Source organism: Octopus bimaculoides, chromosome 4, assembly GCF_001194135.2.
Source record: "Octopus bimaculoides isolate UCB-OBI-ISO-001 chromosome 4, ASM119413v2, whole genome shotgun sequence".
Lineage (NCBI taxonomy): Eukaryota > Metazoa > Mollusca > Cephalopoda > Octopoda > Octopodidae > Octopus > Octopus bimaculoides.
In genome coordinates, this window is record NC_068984.1 from 8,203,224 (window position 1) to 8,203,860 (window position 637).

The window sequence follows — 637 nt, forward strand, 5'->3', positions numbered from 1 at the left end:
ACGCCTGGACTTATTCTTGTGGGGCTATACGAAATATATCTTGGACTACAGGACTTGGATGACCTTAAGCAAAGTTTCGCCATTGCGACTAATGATGAAAGTTCGTTATGGAAGAACATGGAAGAGATCGAATAACACCTAGATGTCCTTCGTGCAACGAATGGGGCCCATATGGAAAAGTATTAACTTTATAAACTTCATTATTTACTTTGTATTATTTTTTCACTATTTTACTCGTTTCAGCTATGCGGCCGTGGTCATGCTGGAGCACCACCATGTCAGCATTGCAACGGTATACAGTTTCCGATATAGTTTTATTAAATTTTCTATTTGTCTCATGACTTTCCGTGTATCCTGTATATATATATATTGTTATATTCTTTAAGTTTTTTACTGGTTTCAGTCATGTGAATACGGCCATGCTGGAGCACCTCCTTTAGTCGAACAAAACCATCCCACGACTTATTCTTTGTAAGCCTAGTGCATACTCTATCGATTTCTATTGTCCAACCGCTAATTTACGGGGATGGAAACACACCAACATCGGTTGTCAACCGATGGTGAGTAGGGGAAAAACATAGACACACAAATACATACATACACATGTATATATATATATATATATATATATATATAT